The 27,899-nt window shown below is 44.9% G+C and overlaps 1 protein-coding gene across 6 annotated transcripts in view; it reads right to left on the bottom strand.

Moving 5' to 3' along the window:
* The window catches only part of RNF216 (ring finger protein 216), a 161,449-nt gene that overhangs the window by 66,553 nt on the left and 66,997 nt on the right, over positions 1-27,899 (bottom strand). The window lies entirely within an intron of this gene.

The following is a 27,899-nucleotide window of genomic DNA, read 5'->3' as shown; positions in this document are numbered from 1 at the left end:
TGCTCTGTTGGCCTGTGTTCTTTCCTCCTTCCCACACAAGCCCTGGGATGGAAGCCAGGGTGTAAGAGAGGCTTGTTGCGTCTTTGGGAGAGCAGGGCTACGGAAATGGTTCTGTTATCTTACTTTCTTAGCCGCTAAGGGATACACATTAAACATTACAACTTTGAAAACAGCAAGCTGGCCGGGCACGGTGGCTCAAGCCTGTAATCCCAGCACTTTGGGAGGCCGAGACGGGCGGATCACGAGGTCAGGAGATCGAGACCATCCTGGCTACCACGGTGAAACCCCGTCTCTACTAAAAATACAAGAAAATTAGCCGGGCGAGGTGGCGGGCGCCTGTAGTCCCAGCTACTCGGGAGGTTGAGGCAGGAGAATGGCGTGAAGCCGGGGGGGGGGGGGGGGGGGGGGGGGGGGGGGGGGGGGGCGGAGCTTGCAGTGAGCCGAGATCGCGCCACTGCACTCCAGCCTGGGGCACAGAGCAAGACTCCGTCTCAAAAAAAAAAAAAAGAAAGAAAACAGCAAGCTACAAAGTGAACTACATCAAGGCAAATTCTATTACTTTTTCCTCAGCAAACTGAAAAGACAAAGTGGTGAGCTAAAAGTGAGAGGGGAGGGGGCGTAGTGGAAAAGGAAGTAAAACGCCAGAAGCCAACCTGACAGCAGTCCCAGTCTCACCTCCTCTGCTCTCAAACTCCCAGCCACATGGCAAGTCACCAGCAATGCAGATGCCCATCTCAGGAATAATTAAATCAAATTCATCTTGGGAAAAGAGCTTTAAATATCCAAAGCTCCATTAATCCTCATGCCTTGTAATTAAATATGTATGTTAAGGAGGCTGGACAAAAGCAAAACATTTTCAAAATGTGAATTCTTTATATTTGGAGCACTATAATGCATTTCTAAGTACTGACCTTGTAGAAAACTATGTAAAAAATTCCATGAAGCGCATGCTATAAAAACATGGCAGGAAGAATGTAGATACAATCTCAGTCCATACTGAGCTTTGAAAAATATGTCTGGATAAACATCTCCACGAATTAAGGCTTCACATAATTTAACTAATGATAATCTCTTTTTTTTTTTTTTTGAGACGGAGTCTCGCTCTGTCACCAGGCTGAAGTACAATGGTGCAATCTCGGCTCACTGCAACCTCCGCCTCCCGGGTTCAAGTGATTCCCCTGCCTCAGCCTCCCGAGTAGCTGAGACTACAGGCGCCTGCCACCAAGCCCAGATAATTTTTTGTATTTTTAGTAGAGACGGGGTTTCACCATGTTGGCCAGGATGGTCTCGATCACTTGACCCCATGATCCACCCGCCTTGGCCTCCCAAAGTGCTGGGATTATACGCATGAGCCAACATGCCCAGCTTAATCTCCTGTTTTTAACTCTTTCTGATCTTTGCTCCTCTGGGTTCTGAGGAACAGCAGCCCTCATACGCACCTTGGGAAAATCCTTGGTTTCTGTTGCACTGGGCCCTCCCTTCTACTTCTTTCCTTGTTACTGAGTGCAGCTTCACGTCAATCTTCCAGGGACAGCCTCTCTTTGGTAATCAACCATTAAGGAGATGGGTCATTCCTATATGCTGTGTGTGCCGCATGGAAGTTCCCCAACCCTCCTTTCTAAAATGGAGTGTGGGCTGGGCGCGGTGGTTCATGCCTGTAATCCCAGCACTTTGGCAGGCTGAGGCGGACGGATCACCTGAGGTGAGGGGTTTGAGACCAGCATGGCCAACATGGTGAAACCTTGTGTCTACTAAAAAACGCAAAAATTAGCCAAGCATGGTGATGCACGTCTGTAATCCCAGCTACTTGGGAGGCTGGAGGCAGGAGAATCGCTTGAACCCAGAAGGCAGAGGTTGCAGTGAGCCGAGATTGCGCTGCTGCGCTTCAGCCTGGGTTGACAGAGTATGACTCTGTTAATAAAATAAAATAAAGTAAAATAAAGTAAAATAAAATAAAATAAAATGGAGCATGCTTCTGCAAACTCTCAAGAACACCACTGCTGCCACGTGGTCTCTGTGGGGGCTTCTGACACCTCTGTCAAAGAGCCCTTACCTACTGCAGCCTCGTTTGCTTCTCACAACTACCCTGAAGGGGGCTGGGACAGAAAACAGGATCCTCATTTCTCTGATGAGGAAAGTCAGAGTAAATGATGTGCAGACAGTCACACAGTAGTGGCTTAGAGTCTGAATGTTATCTGTTCTCTGGTTAAGTGCTTCTTAACCATCAGTGCCTTTAGGAAAGCTGAGGCAGGAAAGCCAAATCTGTACAATGCACACCAGTGTTCCTAAATTGATGTTCTAAATTGTGAGGCTTACTTAGAACTGCACTTGTCAGCTATTTCTTTAAATACGTGTGAGCTGGGTTTGGAAGATTTGTCAAAGAAGTTTTCAAAGGTAGTGCTATTTGTGGCAATGAAATACTACCTAAAAAAGATCTTAAAACAGCGGTCCCCAAAATTTTGGTACCAGGAACCAGTTTTGTGGAAGACCATTTTTCCATCGACAGGGCGTGGAGGGATGGCTTCAGGCATTAGACTCTCATAAGGAGTGTGCAACTCAGATTCCTTGCATGAGCAGTTCACAACAGGGTCCAGGCTCCTGAGAATCTAATGCTGCTGCTGATCTGACAGGAGGCAGAGCTCAGGTGGTAATGCTCACTCACCCGCCCAGTGCTCACCTCCTGTGTGGCCCGGGGATGGGGATTGGGGACCTCTATCTTAAAAGATAAAAGCAGAGCCCTGATTATTCTAATTAGATTCATCACCACAGTCAAGTGAATATTGTAGAAACACCAAGTTCAAAATCAAAATCTAGAAATTAAGGGAACAGTGGGTACCGTGACTCATGCCTATAATCCCAGCACTCTGGGAGGTTGAGGTGGGCTGATCACCTGAGGTCAGGAGTTTGAGGCCAGCCTGGCCAACATGGTGAAGCCCTGTCTCTATTAAAATAAATTGGGCATGGGGTGGGCGCCTGTAATCTCAGCTACTTGGGAGGCTGAAGCAGGAGAATCACTTGAACCTGGGAGGCGGAGGTTGCAGTGAGCTGAGACCGCGTCACTGTGCTCCATCCTGGGCAACAAGAGTGAAACTCCATCTCAAAAAAAAAAAAAAAAAAAAGAAGAAAGAAAGAAAAGAAAGAAAATAAATTAAGGGGACATGATGTGAGATTTTTAGAAATCAAAGAGTCCACTCACATCCACTTTTGGACAAAGATACTGTAGAAAGACTCTCATATTGGCACTTGTGTACCTATATGACATCTTAAATTTCTAGGTCTAAAAGGCTGTGACAAGCCCCTCTGCCCCTTGTGAAATCCTGAGATTAACAGATCTCATTAAAGAAGAGGAAACCAACACAGAGAAATTAAGTGCCCCCAAATGACCAGGAAATCAAGAATGACAAAAATGCCAGTGTTTTATTTCCAAGCATCCAAGGAAGGAGAAGATAAGGAGAAGATAAAGGAATCCACTAGCATTTCCAAGGACCTAAAGTTTAAAGGTGCTAAGAGTTTTGCAAACATCCCCTCCTTCAATCTTCAGACAACCCAGTGGGTGAGGTAGAGATCATGATCTCACCATTTTACAGACGAGGAAATCAAGTCACAAAGAGACTGAAGGATGTGCCTAGATTATGTAGGTTGTGTCCAGAATCTCGGACTGTCATGCCACAGTTAATATCTTGTTATACTCTTTTTTCTATTTTCCAGCAGGGAAAAACAGCTGTTCTGACAATTTTCACTTTGTTTGATGGAAAGAACTAGTGACTGCAAATGGAACCAAAGAGGTAATGAGAGCAGTAAATAAACAGTGGACATTTCTGCTCTACGTCCTGGATTCCCACAGTTGGCTGATGGTGACAACAGGCTTTCACTTTGCTGTTAAAAGCACAGAACTGTGTAAAACTGAAAGCATTTCCAAAATGATTAGTCTTCTTTCAATTACTGTTATATTGAGAGAAAAAGCAGAGTAGAAAGCTGTTAAAATATAACCAGACAGTAAATCGAGCCAAGGTAAAAACTGTACATAACACAACAGACTCACATATCTGGAAATCATAAACAAGGAGCTGCTCCATTTCAGACAAACCGCATGTCAGGGGAAAGTGCCCAGCTACACCTCTTTTCTATCCTAAAGCTTTTTAAAAAAAATTTAAATGTTCGTATCTCTGTTGACACTAGGAAAAGAAGAACACATACTGCATGTGCTAAGAAATACAGTTTTTATAAACAAAAAGCAAAAACTCCCCTCTTGTCAGGCCTTCCCGCAGCAGTTTGTGTTTCATGTTAAGTTTTGAAGAAAAAAGTTAAAGCTGCGTGTATTTACCAGCTTTATCCTTTACACGTATACAAAGTGAGCAGAAGGCTCACTCTGCACACCTTACCTTGCTTTACTCATCTGACAGTGTATCTCCTGGAGACTTCCTTATCCATACTTATTATCAGGCTTGTTTTATTTTTATTTTTTTTGGACTGGGATATTTGTAAAACTGTGGGTGACTTAGGATTGGGCAATTCTCAGTTTATTTAGCTTTCTTATTACTGAAAGAGTTGCTCTTAATAAGTATGATACGAACTCCCAAATGATGATAACAGCTACTAACATTACTGTGCAGAGCACTGTGTTCTTGAATACAAAATTTAAGTCTGAACTCAATGTTGATTGAATGAGAGAAGTGGGAAAAATGTTCACAAAACTAAGTAAAGGAAATATTCCTTTTTCCTCAAGTGAATCTGAGAAGCCTGGCATCTTACTTGGTTCTGCTGTGGCTTCGTGTCTCATAAAAGAACAGGCTGCCGATTCTGTGAAACAAAATGATATCCTATGATATGGCACCACCATCAGTGCCTCGTGAGCCAATGTGGAGAACCAAAAGCACAGGAGGAGGCGGAAGGGGGTCCTGGAGTGCAGCGCCAAGGGTCTGGGCAGATGGATGCTTGAGGGGGGGTGCAGAGGGCAGGCCTGGCTCCAGAAGCTGATATGGCAGCATTTCGGCTGGTTTGTGAGGTATGGGAAAAGTGACAGAAGTTACACTCAGTTTTTATAACCATGACTCACTCCAAGACTTTCTCAACAATGATCACATTTATAGTATTTAAAAAAAAAAAAAAAAGAAAAGTGAAAGGCAAAACATCCTAAGCTGAGGAGGCAGGGCACCTAGAAACCCACATCCCTTCTGCTGTCAAGTGATCAATGATTTCCCACTTTCTGGAGGCCATTTTCTTAAAAAAACAAACAAAAAAACCCTAGGCTCGTAGTCAAGCAGTTTTCCTTCTCTCTTGGACTTCCTACAAGTTTTTAAAGCATACGAAATGTAGTTTTAGGGCTGTAAATTCATGACAGACTTGAGTAAAATAATTTAGACATGCAGAGTTTAGGAAATAGTACAAGGGCCAGGTGTGGTGGTTCACACTTGTAATCCTAGCACTTTGGGGGTGCTGAGCTGGGTTTATCACCTGAGGTTAGGCATTCAAGACAAGCCCGGCCCGCATGGCAAAATCCCGTTTCTACCAAAAATGAAAAAAAAATTAGCCAGGTGTAATCCCAGCTACTCGGTAGGCTGAGGCAGGAGAATCACTTGAATCCGGGAAGCGGGGGTTGCAGTGAGCCGAGACCGCACCACTGCATTACAGCCTGGGTGACTCCGTCTCAAAAAAAAAGAGAGAAAGAGAAGAGTGAACAGGTAACTCCCATTGTTTGCTGAGTTCACCTGTATTATATTTTACTTACATCTTTAAAGATTTTATGGCCGGGTGTGGTGCGTGGCTCATGCCTGTAATCCCAGCACGCTGGGAGGCCGAGGTGGGCGGATCACCTGAGGTCAGGAGTTCAAGACCAGCCTGGCCATAGTGAAACCCTGTCTCTACTAAATATACAAAAAATTGGCTGGGCATGGTGGTGTGCACCTGTAATCCCAGCTACTCGGGAGGCTAAGGCAGGAGAATCGCTTGCACCTGAGAGGCGGAGGTTGCAGTGAGCCGAGATCACGCCATTGCACTCCAGCCCGGGCAATAAGAGCGAAACTCTATCTCAAAAAGATTTTAAAGACCCTTTTTATTTCCTGTTCCTCTATAAGCCATGTTAGCAATCCTCGGAAGCTAGGTCAATTTTAGTGATTGACTGCTTTATTAAGGTTTCCCAGGTAGTATTAAAGACCTGGAATGTATCAGCCGCTGCAGCAGAATGAAATTCTCCTCTCTCTGCACCATATACCACTTAGACGGGGGAGGAGGCTCCGCCTTCACCTCCCCTAGAAACTTCAGCAGCTCCCATCAGCAGTGCTTTCCCTGTACATCTGCAAGCATCACATAATCCTACATAGTAAGCAGGACTGGCATTGTATATCCTATTCTACAGAAGAGCAAACAGAAGTCCACAAAAGGAGGGGAAATGCCCAGGGCTAGTGAGAGGCAAAGTGAAGATCTCACCCTTCTCTGTCAATGCTCCTGCAATACAGCCCACACTAGCGCTCATGCCCCCTGACAGCCTGCAGGGATGTAAACATGCATATTCTGCCAGGACAGTTCTGCCACACCAGCCTGACACTTAATAACATGCACATGTGCAAAATGTACACATTCGTCATGGAATTGCGATTTGGGGGCTGAAAACTTACAGATGAGTCAACTCGGACTCCGTGGTTCGGGGCTTATCCAACACGCAGCCGGGAGAGGCTGAAGCACCACCTTCACACACCCTCTGCAGCACCTTTTCTGCCACTTGCTTGTTGTCTCTTCCCAGCTCACACGGCCGTGCAAAGAACTCTGTTCTGACGGCCATGTTTTAAGTTCCGACAGAAGCACACCCATTTCTCTAACCTTGTGTGTAGATGGTGAGCCTGGGGTGATCAACGTGAAGAACACTTCTGCTCATGCCAACAGGGTGCTCTGCCAGGTCTACCCATGGTGAAGGGGAGACAAGCCACCTGACACCTCGCCACTCTGGCCGACAGCAGCAGTTGACTGCTAGGACACTGTCTTGTGACCCACTTTACTCCCTGCTCCTTACTTCTTAGTTATAAGCAGTAATTAGTAATGTCAGTGTTCCTGTTCTGGCTGGATTGCTCCAGGCCCATTAATAATACAAGAGCAGGAGCAGATGAATGCGTAAGTGTACAAGAGAGGTTTCAAGGTTAAAAGTAGTAATGGAGAGAGCTATGGTGGGGGCGGGGAAGACAGTGCTGGTGTCTGTAGAAGAGGTGGGGAGAGGGGGAATGTGTGTGTGAGAGAAACAGGGTATGTGTGTTAGTTTTAAGTCTATTCTTTAAAATGCCCAGCTTCTCTTTAGGGGTAACATGTATGGCAAAACACAACTTCTTAGTGTCCTCAATCAAGTGAAGTACAATCTTCTATCTGGCATGGACACATGGTTCTGGCCACCCAGCAGGGAGTCCATCAGTACTAACACTAGATACTGGAGAGCTACTAGTGTATGAAATTGAGGTCAGAGGAAACTATGCCAATATCCTTCAAACATATTTTCGATGTTTAAAATAACTTCTCTTACAGAAGGCAATGCCTGCTTGCTCAGCAGAATTGCTGCTACCTTCCCACTTAATGCTTTTACAGTGAAAGTCAAGACAAGTAATGAAGGACAGACCCTGGGGCCAACAGCCAGGCCCTCCTACTCTAGTGGAAGAGATAGAATACTTTATATTGTTACAATTGCCTCTGCATCCCTACAAATCTCCACGTTTTCAAGGAGGGATTTCAAAAGGTACAATTTCCGACATTCCTACCTAGAGCTTTGCTAAAAAATTGAACGACAGCAAATAAGCCTGCAAATTATGCCTAGAAAAGGCTTAGTATGGCTATTTGAAAAATATTTGCTTGGGAGATGGAAGAGGGAACTATGAATCGAGGCTGGCAGCCAAATGTGAATTCTTTAGTTGTTTGTATCTACATTGCCTTCTAAGCAGACAAGGATTTGCCACTAAGCCTTTTACTTGTTCCTCACATACCAAAAGCTAACTGTTTTACATACTAGGAAAGTAACAACTTTATTTGCTGATTTCGCAACCCAAACTAGACATTTTAAAAAAGTGGTCATAGCAACGCTGGGTGAATCAGAACCCATCCTTATTAGTCAGACATACTCTGTGGGAAAAGGCAGCAGTTGGAAGCAGTCTTGAATTCTAACTACTAAAAGCCATACTAATTCCCGTGGGGCTCGGACTTCTGGTCCAAGGTCTCTCACTGGCTGCATCCTGTCCAGCAGTGCCTGAGCTTGCGCTGCAAGCAGGGCCCGTGCAGAAGGCGAGTGAGGAGAAACGCAGAGCTGCTCAGTTCCAGCTCCTTCCACACACCACAAAACCCCATCCTTCACCTCCAGCACAAGGCAAGGCACTCCTTTTTAGGTAGTAAAATAAGCCTTCCAACAAACCAGAATAGCTTGGAGCTTGAAAATATACAAGCACATTTTAATAATTACATTTCTATTTTTCAAGTTATCTTAATAAAAACAAAACAAAAATTCTTTTGCTCATGTTTAGACATGACTAAGTTAATGACAATGGTTGTAAAAAAGTGACACACACATCCTCCTCCTCCCCTTGACCCTTGGTGAGCATCCCCAAAAGTGATCCACTGCTATCCATTTCTTATCTATCCTTCCAAATAGATTTTATGTCTGTGTTAGCAAGCATCTCTTTCTCCTCCCATTTAAGACACAACTGTGGGCATACTGCACCCATTGTTCTACATCTTGCTTTTTTCACTTAATATACTGGAGACAGCTTCATATTTGCACAATGGGATTCCATGTCATTCTTTTAAATGCTATAGTATATGCTAGGGGCTGAAAAACTACAGCTCGTAGGCCAATCTGGCCCTTTGCCAATTTTTTTGTAAATATAATTATACTGGGACACAGCCACATTCATTTGTTTACATATTGTCTGTGGTTACTTTCACGCTACAAAGGCAGAGTTAGGTAGCTGGGACAGATACCATATGGTCCGCAAAGCTTGAAATATTTACAACCTTGCCTTTTACAGAAAAAGTCTGCTGACCCCTGGTACGGATGTTTACAGAAAAAGTCTGCTGAACCCTAGTGTGGATGCTGACCCCCAAGTATGGACCTCCACTGTACAGATGTACCAAAATGTACTGAAATTGTTCCCTGCTGGTGGGTATTGCATTGGATATCCTTAAGAATAAAATTAAACTCCTTTAATGCTGAGCAGCTCCAAGACATTTGAGGAAGGAAAGAGCAGGAACTAGCTAGGAAGAAGCCGGCATGAAGAAGCCAAGCTTAAAGAGGGAACTTCAGAGCAAGCTACAACCTCCCCAAGTGTCAATTCCTCTTTTTAGAGGAAGTAAGAAGAGAACTGTAGGTCTTTTGATAAGAGGAAATTCCCCTTTGCTATATCAAAGCTACTCCCTGTGCTTGTGTTGTTCTAAAGTTAGGCAAGACTGCCTGAAGCATACTGTGACCAAATTAGGAAGCAAGAAGGCTGATGTCTCTAAAGCTGGTCACCCATGGCCAGGCTGCCCAGGCATGCAAAGACAGAGATGGACGCAGGTGGAGACTGTCAGGCCAACAAGGAGATGCTATTTGCTTAAAAAATCGACCTTAAAAATGATACTTAACGAAAATTAATAACTGCTCTATAAGATGGAATTCACTTGCTGTTGTTGACCAAAAAAAAGGCTTCTAAGGTTTCCACAAGCAAAGAACATGAGAGCAGCACAGTGAGACGAATGCTCCCAGGCATCATCAGTTTATTCCAAAGGCAGTGAAGGTCTTGGAAAGTGCCAGGGAAATTATACCACTTCGCTCTTTGATAGATTGAGATAGTCAGTTTTACACTATTGAGGAAAGAAGAATCCAGAAAGGTCTTACTAAAAAGGACATTTTGTAAACTTTCCATTTTAGGACTGCCTACCCAATTTCTTTATTTGCTGGAATGGTTTTCAAACAAGTATTTCAGCTTCAAAACAAGGTCTAGGTATGCAGTACTTGAATCATTCACACTGAGCTTGCTTCAGCCACTGCTACTCAATGATATTCTCTTTCAGGAATGACTTCTGAGTTAACTTTTGGTTCCGAGCCAATAAGCTCAAAATCTATTCTGACCACCAGCACTATCTGGGTAACGACGTTTGACCTTGAAAATCCTTGCTTTCCTCCAAAACTTCCAGATCAGCAAGATTCTTGGACACAATTTTTATTCCCTTGGCAATGTGCTTAGTTCAGTTCCAGCATCTGCTATGAGATCAGTCAGTCAGAATTAAGGTAAGTTTAAACGACAAAACAAATCTCAGTTCTTGTTTATAGGAAAACCTTCAAGGAAGCCAAGCAAAAGGATGAGGCCCACTTGTGGCTCAATCTGAGTACCTGCTTGCCTTGGAGGAGAGATCTGTGTGGTGGCCATGCCCTTCAGCCTGTGGAAAGTACATTCTCTGCAGCTGCATAGCTTTTGTTGGGCTGGTCTCCTGGTCTGCCAGGGTGCATGGGGCAGAAATCTTACAGCCACTGTCTCAAAGTGTTCGAGGTGTTGTCAAAATAGCTAAGCATTTGCCTACTACCTACCTGTTTTGATTTTGAACATTTATTTATAATCATCTAAAGGACCCATACATTTTATAGAAAAGACAATATACTTTCCAAAGACTCTGGTTAACTGACATGCAAATCCACCAACTAAGAACTGTATTTCTATTAGTTAAGGCTTCTGTGGCTCAACTTCAACTGAGCCAAAATGTACACTAACGGGCCACTGGGGACACAGATGGGTTAGGGAGCTATCCCTGAACCCAAAGTTCATACATAACCAAGAGACAAAAGTTTGGTGACTTCAAGCTACACGAAGTTAGCACTTAACCTATCCACGGTTCTTCTTCATCTGTACAATAAGCAGGTCTGAGTTATATGACCTCCTGGGTCCCACTTATAAATCTAACACCTACAACTGCAAGTCAAGAGTACCAAATACCAATATACAAAACCACCTGCGGAGACCCAGTGCAGCAACTTGTACAAAGGTTTGAACCACGCAGTCACACGTCCAGCAGCCAGAGAGACGAAAACGACACGCCAGCCTGTCCTGACCTCACACTCCCCAGTCTGAGGGCCCGGCAGAAGCGCCACATCGCCTTCCTCTCCTGTTTTTTCTTATGGCTGCTGCCACCTCGGAGCCTGGACTAAGAAAGGCTGTAGGCATGGGGTGAGCACGGCTGCGCCTACTGCTGAGAGCGCCTCTCCCTGCTGGTCTCCTTCTCTCTCTCTGCAGAGCAGAAGACTCCGTGGCTATAGACAAGTTCTGTTGTCCTTTTATGGTAGAAAAATGAATTGCTTGCTAACAGTGGTGCCGAGAGAGATGACAGAATGGAAAGTTGTCATTTGTTGTGGTTTTGGCAGCCACAGAATAGTGTTCTCCCCTAGTCATCCTTGGATGGATGGTGCACACCAGGCATTCACAGAGGGAAAAGCAAAACCCCTGGTCAAACTGTTCCCAGATGTGTTCTTCCCTTGCTTTGCCTGTGAACGGATGTGTTTATTAATGAACGGTGTCAAGCCCCATTGTGGAAATGTACTTTTTACAAAATAAGGTATCAAAAGGCTGTTTGTGTTGCACTGAAAGACTAAGCAGAGGTGCCCCAGAAAACATGTTTCCCGTCAGAATGCATCCAAGGAACAGACTTCATTTCCTCACACAACAAGGATGTAGGACTGGGCTGGGCACGGCAGGGACCCCACTTGAAGGAGTGGCTGTGGCTATCAGCACAACCCAGCAAAGCCTTGATCCCTGACTCCCAGGAGGCATGGAAAGACAAGAAAGCAGTCACCAGCTCCAGACAAATCCAGCCCAAGGGGAAACACACTGACATCCAAAGTCCCTGTGGTGACGAACAGCAGTTGGTACCGCATGGCCTTAAATTGTTTGTATTTCTGTCAGGAGGCCCATGGAAAAAAAGCAGGGCTCTCAGCAGTTGGGAAAACATGTTGCAAAAGGAGAATTAAGCAATTCTCTGTATGCACATCACAGAGAAATTAAGCTGATCTGAGTGAGAGAAATTAAGCTATCCAACATGCCTTTGGCTGGAAAACAAGCCTTTTTAAATGAGTGGGGAAAAAACTTGTGAAGGTTACATGGTTTCCTCCTTATGTAAAGCACCTGAGGACTAAAACAAATTCACTGGCCAGTGGGAATGCAGCAAAGCAGCAACTGCCCAATGATCTACTCCAGGGCAGTCACACACACCAAAGGAAGGAGGAGCAGGCTGGGGCAGCCTCCTAGACACCCGTGCCCAAGATCATGTCCAATGGCCTCGTGTCGGCCGCTGTTCCCCAAAGCCTCTTCCTTGGCCACTGCCATCCTCGCTTTTGACTACTGCCCCGTGTCTCCCCTCTTGCCCCCAACCTGCCCTTAGAACCAGGTTCCTTCAGGCCGAATCCCACCTAGGCCTTCTGGAAAATGGGAAAAGTAATCACCTGCAACACTGTACGAACGGGCTCCGGGAAGGTTGTAGAAGGACCGTGCGTCCCCAGCTTACCTGCAATAACTTGCCATAGTAACTACATGGCCAAGGTGTTCCAATTCTCTTGATGTTCTATATCTGATCTCTCCCTCCCTCCCTCCCTCCCACTCCCTTTCAAGGATCTACAAAATTCACCCTCCCCCAACCAGTATGTGACCCCACTGGGTCCCTCCATTACCCCAGCAACAGCTCCAAGGAGGGGGATAGAGGAAGTCTCCAGGATAAAATACAGCCTCCTTGTTTTGTTCTGTGTTGCAAAGTCCTCAACAGGGTCTATTTATCATCAAAGTCCTACTTCCTTCTGCTCTGGACACACCTGTCTACCGGCTGACCCTTCACCCAGCTTTGCTTGTGTCATTCTCTGGCCCTGGAGTAAAGCTCTCCCCATCTCCGCCAATAAGACCCCACTACGGCCTGGTTAGGCCCAGACTCAGGTCACTCATGCAGAGCCGCATGTTCCTCACAGCAGTCACCATCACCCTCTCATACCACTGATGGTCAGTTAGGGCCATGGCTGCCCTTTCTCTTTCTTACTCTCTTTGGCACAGAAATGTTCACTACATATTTGCTGAACGAATGACCAGACTTCAACCAAAGCAGAAATCAGCCCACATGTCTCCACATAGGCAGATGATAGGCAGCTGGTAATGATAGTGTTCAGAGAAGATGAAGTGTCAGGCAGGGTGAGGGGCAAAACCTTCATTGGCCTCTTCTGCACTATGGCTGGGCTAAGGATTTTTTATTCTTTTGTTTGTTTAAAGAGATGAGGTCTATGTTGTACAGGCTGGCCTCAGCCTCCTATGCAGCTGGGACCACAAGTGCACACCACCACTCCCAGCGTGGGGAAAGATTTTGATGGAGTCCAGAGACAGAAGGTGGGGAAAGGAAGAAAGAATCTTCACAGCAGTTTAAGGGCTTAGGATGCAAGGGTGTTCGCCTGGAGAAGACAGAAGCTAGGAGCAGAACAGGTTAGGTCAGAGTGGCAGGTACTGGCCTTGAGGGTGAAAAGTAGGTTTTTACGGGAGGCAAGAAGGCCTTGAAGCTAAGAGGGCTGTGGGAACATGAGATGTTTTTAGCAGCAAAGTCTAATAGAGCAGGGGAGAGAAGGGCAAAAGGACAAGCTGTGGTCAAAGATGAGAGGAAGAAATTGTGATCTATTTCACTCTCTTTGGGCTAGAATCTGGATCAGCTTCTCAGACACAGGCAGCTTTTGAAACTTAAAATGCTTTTCATACAAGCTTCTGATGGGAAATAAAACTGAAAAAAAAAAGTACTTTTATGAGGCTATGGGGATTTCATCTGAGAAACTCTCTTAGCCTGTTTCTTTTTGAAAAGCAAATGCCAATCCTTGTTTAAAAATCTTCAGTTTTCTAGAAGTCACAGAGTTTGGGCTAGAGAGACACTTAAAAGGTCATCTGGGGTCTCTTCTGGTTGCAGCTGGACTGCATGTAAGCAGTTGTCCTACAGCAAGGAGGATCTGTTACAGGCTGGACAATACTCTCAACACAGAACCCCAGGCTTCCTGGGAACCCAATTCATCGGATGAAGTCTAGCGAGCTGTCTTAGATTCTTTTATACACACACACACACACACGCGCGCGCGCACACACCCATATATACACATGCATGCATGCTGGAGTGCAGTGGCACCATCATGGTTCACAGTAGCCTGGATCTTCTGGGCTCAGGTAATCTTCCCACCTCAGCCTCCTGAGTAGCTGGGACTACAGATGCACAACACCATGCCTGACTAATTTTTTTTTTTTCTATTTTGTGTAGAGACGAGGTTGTGCTTTGTTGCCCAGATTGGTCTTGAACTCATAGCCTCAAGTAATCCTCCTGCCTCATTCTCCCAAAGTGCTGGGATTATAGGCATGAGCCACCGCGCTGGCCTCTTGGATTCTTCATAGGTAGTTTAAGTCCGTTTTCCCAGAGAAGTTGGAAAACACCAGGTCCCTACCACTTATATAGAAGAATCTTGTGCAGAGAAACTACACAGGAAGCCTTTCCTCCTCTAGGATGAAGAACCCTTTAACCTTCCCACAAAAAGCTGTTGACATTTTCCTGTTATGTTACACATTTTCTCATCTCTTAAAAAAGTGAACAAGCCACAAAACAGAACATTTGAATAAGTGTCTTTCCAGTCCCCAAGAGTGAACTGGAAAGCAGCAAAGCAAATCAAAACACTGAGAGCACAGATAAAGCTAACACTGGAGAGCTGGAGTTTTGACCTCTTTTTTTTTTTTTTTTTGAGATGGAGTTTCGCTCTTGTTGCCCAGGCTGCAGTGCAATGGCTTGATCTCGGCTCACCACAACCTCTGCCTCCTGGGTTCACGCGATTTTCCTGCCTCAGCCTCCCGAGTAGCTGGGATTACAGACATGCACCACCACGCCTAATTTTTGTATTTTTAGTAGAGACGGGGTTTCTTCATATTGGTCAGACTGGTCTTGAACTCTCGACCTCAGGTCATCCACCCGCCTCGGCCTCCCAAAGTCCTGGGATTATAGGCGTGAGCCACTGTGCCCAACTTTGACTTGTTTTTTTTTTTAAAACTGTTTATTGTAGAAAATTTTAAACATATACAAAAGCAGAGGATATAATGAACCCTATGCATCTGTTATCGTATTTAATAATGATCAACTCATAACCAATTCTAGCTTATCTATACCCTACCTGTTCACTCATCCCCCCTTCTCCGTATAATTTTGAAGCAAATCCCAGATTACAAATAATTTCATTTATAAGTATTTCAGTTTGTATCTGCAAAAGATAAAGACTCTTGAAACTAATGCAGCATATCAAAATCATACCTAAAAACACAAATAACAATGAGAAACCCTAGATTGGACTCCTGATGCTGTCAATTCCTAGCTGTGTGACTTTGAGCAGATACGGCGTAAAAAGCCTCTAAAACCCAGGAAGAGTTTTATTAGCAAATATCTAGACCTCAGCCTGTTTTAACTATGATGCCAAACTCCCTGCTCAAGCTATTCTTCCCATACTGACCCTGATGACCTGACAGAATTGCACACTAGCTTTTTGTTGTGTTCCTCACCCACAACCTCAGCAGATTGGATTTTGTTTCTCATCACCGCTCTGCATTACCAAGGAGATTCGGAGTCCATCTTCTTAGGGGACATTAGCATGTTGTACAGAAACAGAGCACGAACTGTTACTTAGTTTCAGAAGAGATGGCAGGGACTGCTCCCTTAGCCTGTTACACTGGACATGAAGGGCAGCAGGCTTTCTGGGGCTAGGTGGTTGATTCCACTTATAATGATGTACTGGCCACAGATACAGACACACATTTTCTAACTGTGCTCTATGGGAAGGCCATGTGGCCTCTGGGGACTGGAGATGTGACACAGACCCTCTGTATTCTTTGTCTCAAAGTCAAGAAGACACTGACGAATAAAAGGCCTTTTACACTCTCGGCTACATTGCAATTGGAATCTGACCTTGAATTCAAGAATAAACACAAGAAATTCCACCCAACGGCAGCTTCAGCTCAGGCTTTGCTCTCATCTTGCTCGATGTGCTGAACACTCCTCTTTGCTACTGTTCCCCTTCTCCACATTCCCCGCCCTGACACAGACACCCACGGGGACAGAGGGTGTTTTCATGCTTGTGGTATTACCATAGCAACAATTTCTCCTCTACCTGAAAGGCTGGAAACCCTGCAGTGCTCTGTGCTGAGAGTGCAAAGAGGGAACGCTATCACTCTGTACCTCAGCACACACCACAAGTCGCACATGTGCATTCACACACAGCCCCTTCTCAAGGACATCACAATGAGATCATGACAACAAATCAGGATGCTGACACCTAGCAACACAAAATCAGTGCAACGACAAAAAGGAGGCAAAACATTTCTTATAAAGAGGTATTTTGTAGGTTATCAATTCTTGAGGGATTTTTAATGTGAAATTTCTAACACGGATCTCTCCTTTGATGAGGCCACAGTCACAGAAAAATGTCATTAAATTATGTTAGTAAAATATACAAAGGAACTTAATAGGTGGTGTGTGGTTTCTAGAAAGAGGGCCACTCCAAGCTTCCGATCTCCACAGGCTGTGACAAGCCTGAGAAGCAATGGCTAACTGGTACACAAAACCACAAAACAGAGCCACTTTATTTTAATAAAGTACCCATACAAACTCGTTAAAAATCCACAGAGAATCTTTTTCTGTAATTACTACAGACAATGTGTTTTAGTAGAGACCAAAAACAACAACAAAGAGACAAGTAGGTGTGTCCACTTCAAGGACAGTCCAAGGTGAGCAGCCCTGGCCTCCAAGCCTGCTTGCTGCTGTGGGTGGGCAGGATGACCAGTACCCTCCCAGTAGGACAAAAACTCATGCCCAATGCACCATGAAGACAAACCCTGGATTTCCATCTCTCCACTGTAACTAATTCGGAGTTCTCCAGCATAGTGTATCGCCGTCTTTGTTTCTAGGCCCTTCCTATACCCATTTCTCTTGAATGTCAACCCTGAGATTCCAAATCTTCTGGGTACGAGTAAGAAATCAACATGAAACCTGAGAGGAGGGGCACAGCAGTGCTGCGGACCGAGAATGCAGACCCTGAGAGTGGGAGCAAACCCACGACAGCCTCCCCCAGCACGTGGCTCTGCCCAGGTTGCACAGGGCCTTTCTCTGAACTTGAACAACATGGACTAAAGGAGAGCTGTCATTTCTTATAGAATGTATTGGTTAGCAAAAATATCAGCTGGAAAAATCTAGCCCCTTTACATGGCAGGACACTGGGGAGCTGGTAGAAATGAGCTGAGTGGTGAGTGATGAGTCATCTGCTCCCCAATGGGATTTTCCACCGGCCCACTTTAGGGGAACTCCATACTCTTGTGGCAGCAGGTTGACAAAATTGGAGGCAGTTCCTCCTTTCTAGGATCTCCGTTCATCACCTGAGGCTGCACATCTGCACACACCATCCCCACTGGGCAGCTACTACTTCGTGACACAAAGTGCCAGGCACTGGACTTGGCGCTTCACCCATGCTGTTTCCATTGGTTTTTCACACAAGCTCTGCGAAGTAGATGCAACCATTCTTATTGTACAGGGAAAGGAAATGTGGCTTAGAGAGATCAAGTATTCACCCCAGGTCACAAAGCTAGTGAGCGGAGGAGCTAGAGTTAAAGCATAAGTGAGTTTAATGTCAAAATCCCTTGTCTTAGCCACTGAGCTATACTGTTTCCCTCACTGTGATGCAGCAAAAGCCACGCATTTCCCTGCTACTCATGGCCTCACAGCACCCAGTGCTGTGCAGAGCTGCACATCAATGAACACTTCTCACATAAGGACTTCAAAAGAATTCTTGAAACAGAAAACTTACTATGAAAGCCCAGCTAAAGCCGTGTCCCAAACAATGCCTCTTCATATGAATGGAACAGGAGGTTTGTGATTGGTCTCCTGAGAAGGTGGAAACACTAACCCACAAAGGCAACTCAGGACCAGAGGAGAGCCCCAGTATGTTGTCTGGGACAAGGAAAAGCCAGGCCCATTTCCTAAGGATCAGGGAGGTCGGCAACACCTGAGGCCCCAGGTTGCTGCCGGGTCCTCGGAGCCCATGCTGACTCTAGACTTCCTTGGCTCTGAAATGCAGGTGGGTGTGGGCTCCACCACCTGCCGGGGGGTCAGCATTTCGAGGGGAGAAACCTGAGGGGCTGCAGCAGCCCTGCAGAGGGAGTGGGAGTGGCAGCATAGGCCATGTCCACTCACAGCTCCCAGCCTCCTCCAAGGCAGGCCAAGGGGAGAGGCAGATGCTTCTACCATTAGCGTCTGACATGAGGGATAAAGGAGCTGGAATACAGGGGAAAAACTATTTCCGTAGAGTCAAGCAGAAACAAAAATAAAATTTTTGTTCATATTGGCGTTTTGGTTTAATGCATACGTATTCTTACCTTTCCCTGTTTCGGGTTGTCAGCTCTCTCCCTTCTGAATAATCACTGAAACAGCAAGCATGGTATTTGACTCTTAATGGGAAGGCAGGGTGGGAAGAGAAGCAAGCAACATTTGCCTTTTATTATTTTTCTTCTTTAAAAGAATCTCACAAACACATTTACTCTATACTGTATTTACTGTGCTTCAATAGCAGGTAAGGGAAGAGGATGTGCTTGCGTGTGTAATTAACCAAAATCTTCCCAGGATCAAGAAGTCTGTGAATAGATTCACTATGCTTTCAAATTTTAAAAAGTGAAATTTTAGAAAGTGAAAACTGACAAAAGTACTCAGACACAAGTAGAGTTAAAAATCCTGAAGCTTCCTTGCTATGACGCCAGCCCTGCTCAGTACTTGATGGAAGGGAGGCTCACAGGGATGGTGTCTGTGACCCACTCTGAGGCTGTTTTAAGGCCGGGAGGCTTCCCTTTGGGTTCTCAGCTCTGCCATTTACCGTTACCTGACTTTAAACCAGTGTCTATTTTGTAGGGCTGCTGTGGGGACCAATATGAGCTGAGAGCTCTGTCAGGCACCCTACATGATATACCTGTAAGGGAGCGTCCTTCTGTGGCCTGAACCTGAAGCTCTTCAGAGCGACTCATGTTGGGCTCTGAAGGAAGTGACTCACCTCGGAGGAGCAAGGGCAGGTCACATTCCATGATGAGGAATTCTCACACCACCCTCCTTCATATTTGACTCACATTATGCAGCATGGACTTCCACTCTAGTAAATGAGTCCTCATTTGTGGGCTTAAAAATCTTTTTGTTACCCAGACATTTGGTTCCTGTCAACGCTACTTCCTGAATAAAGGTCTTCCCTGATAGTAGGAACAAGTGGCCCAAGCTTCATTCATCTCTAGATAAATGTAAAGGCCTGTGCTCAGCACAGGAGTCAGCTGACTGGCTGGGCCCCAAATTAGAGTGCTGTTAATAAGTGCCAACCACCCGCCATCACAGCTGGAGCTGCCCTGGCACTGATAGCTGGTCCACACTCATTTACATTTTCTTCACGCAGCCATGCAGCTACTGTAGGCGGCTGCAGATGCCTGTTTTTTAACCAACAAACTGGTTCATTGCAGATGTGAATTTTGGTTGTATTTCACGGCTGTAAAGCTAATAACAGCAAATGCTACAAAGAATACGATGGGGCCTGGAAAGGGCAGAAAAACATAAGCAGGGAAGGAAGTTGGCAGGTAAGAAAGGATAAATAAATACAAGTGACACTGGGAAAAGATGGGTTGTTACACAACCACACACACATTTGCAGTTTCCACGAAAAGACTCCACACCAGATGTTCTTCAGTTACTCTGATTAAACTCTCACCACCTGATGGTCTCTCATCCTTAGCACTTGCTTCATGAGTGGGCCTAAACCTCCGCCTCGTGGCCCTAAGTTTCTGGAAAACTTGACTTACATACCTGTGAGTTTATAAAGCAAAGTTATGACTGTGGCAAGGCAGAAAAGACTCAACAGTGAAACTTCTGACTCTAAGAATATATACTCCAGAAGCATCACTTTCAAATCTCCTTTTATGTAACACTCTTCAGTCCCACACCAAATATACCCAATTCATTTCTAAAAGCAGCACGCTGAAAACAAACTAATGAATTATCTGAGAACACACAAGGGAGCTGAGAGCCTTGACAAAAGCATTCCATCATATCAATGAAACAAAGACTCTCTCCATTTCATCAAAGATACAGTGTCTTATTCTTCAGGGATTCCAGAGGAATGATTCCAGCCATTCAAATCCTCCTCCAGAGAGCACATTAATATAAACGCCTCATTTCAGAACGACAAGTTTCTGAAAAGCCAACTGGAATTTATATTACTGGCAAAGACATTGCAATGAGAAAGCAGGTGCCCTTACTCTCACACGGATCAAAATTAGCTTGTGGCTCATTTCTTAAATATCGGGAATCCTCAAAGATTAGTGAATGCTGTAGGCCATCTTGCTAGAAAGAATGGCATAAGGAGAATTTGCACAATTAAGAAAGGTAAAAGTGTATGCGTTAATAACATGGACATCTTAGATGAAGTCTAAATGCATATAGTGGTTTGCTTTAGTACCTGAGCCTAAAAGAACTGTGTCAATTCTGCTTACAAAACAGTGTTTTGCTGACACACACTTTTCAAACACCCATGAGGAAGAAAACCCTTTCCTCACGGAGCATCAGTGCCACCTAGTGGCAACTCGTTCCACAGCCCACAAATAAGGACACAAGATTTAGGCATAAACAACTCCTCATCCAAAGGACAAGGTGGGACTTCTCTCATTCCGCTGGTGGTCACTGAGCCAGCTCCACCAGGCTGTCACTGCCTCAGGTCCCCATGTGATCACATTTTTCACTTTATTTTCCATAATGGGCCAAACACATAACCCTTACCTTAACATTAGAAACTAAAATGTGAATGCTATTATCCGTAGGTGAAAGTCAAGTTCTGAAGCATATTGTAATCGATCATGTAATCATAACACACATTCTCTCTACTGCAAAACGTTGCTGAGGGGTATAAAAAGATGTGAATAAATGAAAAGACATACTTTAAACTTAGCATGGCCCAGCATTTCAAAGCTAATAATTTCCCTGATGGGCACCTTGCCCTCCACCTCTTTCCTCCTTTTGCTGCCCATTTCAGACTCCAAATTCTTCTTTTAGCCTAGATCTAGTCACTGATCTAGGGCCACCGATTTATAGAATTGTAAAAACACGTACACATTGGATGTCTCCCCTAAAATCTTAACATGTCTGAAACAAGAGTAACCTTCCCTCCTGAATCTTTTGGATTCCATTTCTGGTTTTGTAAACAGCATCATCAACTACATAGTGGCCTACACCAGACAAACCTGTGAGGCCTCTGGCCTTCTCCCCACCTTTACATGCAGCACATCACCTTCTAATCCTCTACGTCTCAAATCCGCCCCTGTTCTCCACCTCCAAGGGCAGTTATGGTCGTTAGGATCTTTATCCGTTAGGATGTGCTAGGTTATGCTGCTGGAACAAACTCAAACCTCAGTAGCTCAAAACAGAGACTTTCTTCTCACTCATGTAGCATATCCCTTTTGGCAGAGGGAAAATAAAATGAACCATATGCCCTTTTAAAAAAAACCGCAGTAGGCTGGGTGCGGTGGCTCACCCTGTAATCCCAGCACTTTGGGAGGCCGAGGCAGGCAGATCACCTGAGGTCAGGAGTTCGAGACCAGCCTGACCAACACGGAGAAACCCCGTCTCTACTAAAAGTACAAAATTAGCCAGACGTGGTGGTGCATGCCTGTAATCCCAGCTATTCGGTAGGCTGGGGCAGGAGAATTGCTTGAACCTGGGAGGCAGAGGTTGTGGTGAGCTGAGATCACGCCACTGCACTCCAGCCTGGGCAACAAGAGTGAAACTCCATCTCAACAAAAACAAAAACACAACACAACACAATTCAACCCAACCCAACACCACTTTGAGAGGCCGAAGCAGGCAGAGGATCATCAGGTCAGGAGATCGAGACCATCCTGGCTAACACGGTGAAACCCCGTCCTCTACTAAAAATACAAAAAATTAGCCGGGCATGGCAGCAGGTGCCTGTAGTCCCAGTTATTCAGGAGGCTGAGGCAGGAAAGTCGCTTGAACCCGGGAGGTGGAGGTTGCAGTGAGCCAGGATTGCACCATTGTACTCCAGCCCGGGCGACAGAGCGATACTCCATCTCAAAAAAAAAAAAAAAAAAAAAAGTGTGGTGAAAACACGATACAAAATCTACCCAATTAACACATTTTTAAGTGTATAGGATCTATTAGCAAAATTTTCTACAGTTGATCTCTAAACAACTTCATCTTGCATGACCGAAACTCTCCACTGCACTGAGACTCTCCACTTTGCCTTCTCCCAGCCTCTGGCACCCAGGGTTCTACTTTGTGCTTCTATAAGTCTGACTACTTTAGATCTTGCATTTAAGTGGAATTGTGCAGTATTTGTCCTTCTGTGACTGGCTAATTGCACTGAGCACAATGTCCTCAAGGTTTATCTGTGTTGTAGTATGTGCCAGGAGTTTCTTTTCAAAGGCTGCATAATATACCACATTTTAATCATTCATCTGTTGAACATGTCAGTAAGTTGCTTCCATCTCGTGGCTACTGTGCACAATGCTGCAATGAACATAGGAACATGCTGAGATCCCTTCTCAAAGGATTTCAATTCCTTTCCATAGGCTGCCTTTTCACTCTGTTGATGGTTTCCTTTACTGAAAGCATTTTAGTAGTCTCACTTGCCTATTTTTTGCTCTTGTTACCTTGTTTTTGGTACTAAACTCAGGAAATCATTGCCAAGACTGATGTCATGAAGCTTTCCAGCTATGTTTGCTTCTAGTTTTTATAGTTTCAGGTCTTACACTTAAATCTTTAATCCATTTAAAAAGTTGATTTTTGTGTTACGGTATGAGATATGGTATCAGGGTCTAATTTCATTCCTTTGCATGTAGATATTCCGTTTACAGCGCACCATTTATCAAAGACTACCTTTTCCCCCAGTGTGTGTTCTTTGCACCCTTGTTGAGGATCAGCTCATCATAAATGTGTGCACTGTATTATGTGAGCACTGTATTATGTTCCATTGGTCTACATGTCTGCCTGTTTAAATTACTGTAAATTTGTAATATGTTTTGAAGTCATGAAGTGTGAGGCCTCTAGCTTTGTTCTTCTTTCTTAAGACTGTCTAGGATATTTGCGATCCTTTGTGGTTCTATATGCATTTTAGGCGTGTCTTTCCATTTATTTATGTCTTCTTTAATTATTTCAGCGATTTTTTTATAGTTTTCAGTGTATAAGTCTTTCCCTACTCCTTGGTTAAGTTGTTCGTAAATATTCTAACTTTTCTGATGTATTATAAATTAGATTTTCTTAATTTCTCTTTTTGGAGTGTTTGTTAGTGTACAGAAATGCAACTGATTTTTATGTGCTGATTTTGTATCCTGCACCTTTGCTGAATTTATTAATTCTAACAAGGTTTTTGTGGAAACTGCAGATTTTTCTATGTATAAGATCATGTTATCTGTGAACTTACCTGGAGATGGACGCTTTTGCCTTTTCCTGCCAAACTGCTCTAGCTAGGGCTTCCAGTGTTATGTAGCATGGAAGTAATTAGAGTAATGTCCTTGCTTTGTTTCTGATCTTAGTAAAAAAAAGCTTTTCAGTGTGTATGTTTTTTTTTTTTTTTTTTTGAGATAGAGTATCACTCTGTCACCCAGGCTGGAGTGTAGTGGCACAATCTCCGCTCATCGCAACCGCAACCTCCACCTCCCTGGTTCAAGTGATTCTCTTGTCTCAGTCTCCCAAGTAGCTGGGATTACAGGCACACGCAACCATACCCAGCTAAATTTTTGTATTTTTAGTAGAGACAGAGCTTCGCCATGTTGGCCAGGCTGGTCTTGAACTTCTGAATTCACGTGATCCACCTGCCTCGGTGTCCCACAGTGCCAGGATGACAGGTGGGAGCCACCATGCCTGGACAGTGTGTTCTTTAGTTCTCATATTTTGTGAATTTTCTTGCTGTTTGTGATTTCTAAGTTTATCACCTTGTGGCTGGAAAAGATACTTGGTTTGATTTGATTTTAAATTTGTTAAAACCTGTATTATGATCTAATATTTTCTATTCTAGAAAATGTTCCATGTGCAATAGAGGAGAAAATGTGTTTTCTGTTCCTGTTGGCTAGAATGTTTTGTATGTGTCTGTTAGGTCTATAATTTTATTCAAGTCAGCTGTTTCCTTACTAATGTTCTGCCTGGTGGTGCTAACAATAATTGGAAGTGAGGTATTGCAATCTCCTACTATTTTTGTGTTATTTTTCCCTTCGGTTGTCAATATTTGCTTCACATATTTGGGTGCACCGATGCTGGGTGCACATATGGATGGTCTCCAACAATGGTTTAATTTACACTTTTTGACTTTACTGTGGTATGAAAGTGATATACATTCAGTAGAAACTGTAATTCAAGTACCCATACAATCATTCTCTTTTTCACTTTTAGTACAGTATTTAATAAATTACATGAGATACTCATACTTTTATTCTAAAATAGGCTTCCTGTGAGATGATTTTGCTAACTCGTAGGCTAATCTAAGTGCTCAGGCTTTTGTTTTCCTTTTTTCAGGAGCTTGCAAGCTCTTGCTTCTTCTGGTGCCTGTCTGAGGTACCACAGGCCCTCTGGAGCTGCTGTAAGCTGCCCAGCTCTTTTTTGGCCTCAGCAGCTCCAAGGCATCTAGAGTACGTTGGGTTCTGCCAGCACTGAGTTGGGTGAGACAGAAGCCAGTCCCTCAGGCAGCCCCTTGAGAACTCCAAATGCTGGACACATGCTCTACTCTTCCCCTGGACCCAAAAAGCAGCCTTCTAGGTACACTGGACTCTGCCTACTGTACTGTGGGTCCTCTGGGGCAGTACAAGCCACCCAGCACCTAGCTTTCTCTTGTTCTCCGCAGCCCCCAGGGACCTAGACCATGCCAGGTCCCATCAGTGCTCCATCTAGTGAGAAAGAAACCAGAGTCTTGGGTGGGCTCCAGAAAACCTAGAATGTTGGACTCATGCTCCAACTCCTTCCCTCCAAAGAGAAGCAGGGAGAGGGCAATGAGGAGTCAGTATGTGCTAGTTCCACCATCCCATTTGTCCTCAGTGGTCCCCAACCTGTACCTTGAGCAGCCTCCTGAGAGGTCTGAATATTAGATATATGTTCCAGTCTTCTTTTTCCTCCCCATAAAGATGCCAGGAGTTGGGAGTTCCCTCCCAATCACACGGTGCTGTGCCAGGGGGAGGAGCTCTGGAGAGCCAGCATCACAAATTCCCCAGTCTTTGATGCAACTGGTTTCTGGATTTCTCACAGAGAGAAATGGTCCTTCCATTGTTGTTGAACTGGTATCTCTATGGGAAAAAGAGGGTCTGGGGCTTTCTCTTCTGTCATCTTGACATTATCCCACATGACATGCCTTTATGGTTTTTTCTGCAAGTGATCTAACTACTCACATGTTTCATTGGCCACAAGAAGATACATGGCTACCTCTAAGTTCAGCAGGCCATGTATATTCCTCCCACAGATAGAAACTAAAATATATGTGGTGTTCCTATTTGGGATGTTAAGAGCCCCTGGGAAGCTCTCATCAACATTCCAAGTTGACGCTCACTAGATGCTGTTCCAGACTCATGTGTGTCCTCAGGCTTTTATTTTTTAGACTCTTTTCTTTTAAAGACAGGGTCTTACTCGGTTGTCCAGGCTGGAGTGCAGTGGCACAATCATGGCTCACTGCAGCCTCAACCTCCTGGGCTCAACTGATTCTCCTGCTTCAGTCTGTCAAGTAGCTAGGACTATGGGCACACACCACCGCTTCCAGCTGAGTTTTAAAATTTGTTTTCTAGAGACAGGGTCTCATTATGTTGCTCAGGCTGGTCTCGAACTTCTGGTCTCCTCAGTGATCTGCCCGCCTCAGCCTCTCGAAGTGCTGGGATTACAGGCATGAGCCACTGGGCAACAAATGCAGCTGCTTTTAAATGTCTTCAGGATGGGGGTGGTGGCTCATGCCTGTAATACCAGCACTTTGGGAGGCTGAGGCGGGTAGATCACTGGAGGCCGGGAGTTCAGGACCAGCTTGGCCAACATGGTAAAACTTCATCTCTACTAAAAATATAAAAATGAGTTGGGCATGGTGGCACATGCCTGTGATCCCAGCTACTTGGGAGGCTGAGGCAGGAGAACTGCTTGAAGCCAGGAGGCGGAGGTTGCAGTGAGCTGAGATCATGCCACTGCACTCCAGCGTGGATGACAGAGTGAGACCCTGTCTCAAAATTAAAAAAAAAAAATGTCCTGAGAGAATAATGGTCTCTCCTCTTCTTTGACCTTCCCAATTGTACATAAGGACTTTCACTGGGAGACCTTATTTGAAACCTTACCAGGAAATGTAGTTCCCAGCTCCTTCTAAGCAACTCACGAAGACCCAAGAGGCGGTATAGTGCTGTACATTTCTCACCTGGACTACTCAATAGGCAAGTAGACTTCCCTGATATTTTACCTCTCCCCACCTCAGGACAGTGTGCTGCATGGGCCTGCCCCTGCTCAGCTTATGAGCCTCCTTCACACTCCTAGCACCAGTAAGCGTCCACACTGCTGCCACTCCTGGGCATTTCTCCATCTCCACTCCACCCCCACCCTTTCCATCCTTTGGCTACTTCCTCCCTATCTGCTGTGTCTTAGCGCAGGCATCACCTCCCGAGGCAGTCCAGCACCTGACCCACTGGAAGCACATAGGGAGAGGCCAGCACTCTGCTTTCTTATTTTTATTTTTAATGTTTTTTGAGACGGAGTCTCGCTCTGTTGCCCAGGCTGGAGTGCAGTGGCCGGATCTCAGCTCACTGCAAGCTCCGCCTCCCGGGTTTACGCCATTCTCCTGCCTCAGCCTCCTGAGTAGCTGGGACTACAGGAGCCCGCCAGCTCACCCGGCTAGTTTTTTTGTATTTTTTAGTAGAGACAGGGTTTCACCGTGTTAGCCAGGATGGTCTCGATCTCCTGACCTTGTGATCCGCCCGTCTCAGCCTCCCAAAGTGCTGGGATTACAGGCTTGAGCCACCGCGCCCGGCCTAGCACTCTGTTTTCTTAGAGTTGCAAGATGCCAGCGACTGTTGGGACAATTGTTATAGCAACAGCCTGGGGTGCGAACATATAAAATGGCCAGAAATATTAATGCTGAAATCCATTAGTTTAGTTTCTTCTTCCTTTTCTAATCTCTACCTTAATTTCTTTACTTTCCCCAAGGCAAAGATATTGCAGTGTTCAACTCTAATCACCCAATTTTAGAAAAATGGCTTAGAACGTATTTGTCTAGGTGGATGCTAATATTCACTAAAAACTCTAAGTGGCTTCTAAATAGCTGACAAATTTTAAGACACTCTTAGTTCACAGAGTAGGTGCCAAGTTAAAGGGAAGAAAGATCTGCAACAGTAATGCGCCTAGACAGCTCTGTTCCCACCTAATACAGTCAGTTCTTATGAGGAGAAACAGTCAAATGAATAACCTACCAGATGTGATGGAGATGCCACTATGATGCCCAGTTCTTTAATCAAAGAAGCGTCATCTGGACTTTGAAAATGGCAAAAGGTGTGTGTGTGTGTGTGCAGGGAGGGGTAGCAGGGGGTATTTGAGCATAGGTGGTAAAGAGAGCAAGCAAGAAAAATGTTGACACAGTGGAAGAAAAACTAAACACTTCCCACTTTACATTACAGTATCTGTCCTAAAGAAGATGATATAAAACAGGAATCCAGAGCTTTGTAACTGGAGTGGCACGAGTGGCTGCCATCTCAGTAACCATGTCAACTGTTACTCACAAAGTACTCATCCTCATTTGCTTATGAAAAGGAAAGCACTCAAATCCTTATACATCAGCGGTCAGGTAAACAGCAGATATCTGGGCCATGAGGGCAGCCCGTAATACCATAATATAC

Source organism: Papio anubis, chromosome 4 (genome assembly GCF_008728515.1).
Source record: "Papio anubis isolate 15944 chromosome 4, Panubis1.0, whole genome shotgun sequence".
Classification (NCBI taxonomy): Eukaryota; Metazoa; Chordata; class Mammalia; order Primates; family Cercopithecidae; genus Papio; species Papio anubis.
This window is presented reverse-complemented; position numbering and strand designations above follow the sequence as displayed.